The following is a 595-nucleotide window of genomic DNA, read 5'->3' as shown; positions in this document are numbered from 1 at the left end:
AGGCGGCGGGGGCGCGTGGGCGGCTGCGGCACAGTGGGTCGGGGCGGCGGCGGCGGCAGCGCGGTGGAGGGAGGGACGAGGGAGGGAGCGGCACGGTGGAGGGAGAGGGACGAATCGAAGTAGACTGGCGAGAGGGAGGGAGGAAGGAGCGGCGCGGTGGTGTATGGATGGGGAAGATTACTAATGGCGCACCCCCAGGCAGTGCGCCATTAGAATGTTTTTTTTCATAGCAATGGCGCACCAGTGCCACAGTGCGCCATAAGTATTCTTTTTTTAGATAGCAATGGCGCACTAGCCACCCATGCGCCATAAGTAAGAATTTTTTATTATTTTTTAAAAAATGAATATGAATATGAATATGAAATAGTAATATTTTTTTTATAAAAACAGTAATAATTGTTGTTTAACAACAATTGTAGTCTACACTTTTTTTTAAATGAATATGAATATGAAATAGTAATATTATTTTATAAAAACAGTAATAATTTTTTTAAAAATATCATCAAATTTGTTATTTGAAAATATCATCGGCGGTGGCGGTGGAGCGGGGGAGGGTGCGGGGGGTGCTCGTCGGCGGTGGTGGAGTGGGGGAGGG

This window comes from Triticum aestivum, chromosome 6B (assembly GCF_018294505.1).
Source record: "Triticum aestivum cultivar Chinese Spring chromosome 6B, IWGSC CS RefSeq v2.1, whole genome shotgun sequence".
NCBI classification, from domain to species: Eukaryota; Viridiplantae; Streptophyta; class Magnoliopsida; order Poales; family Poaceae; genus Triticum; species Triticum aestivum.
The sequence above is the reverse complement of the archived record's forward strand: the minus strand, read 5'-3'. Positions refer to the sequence as shown.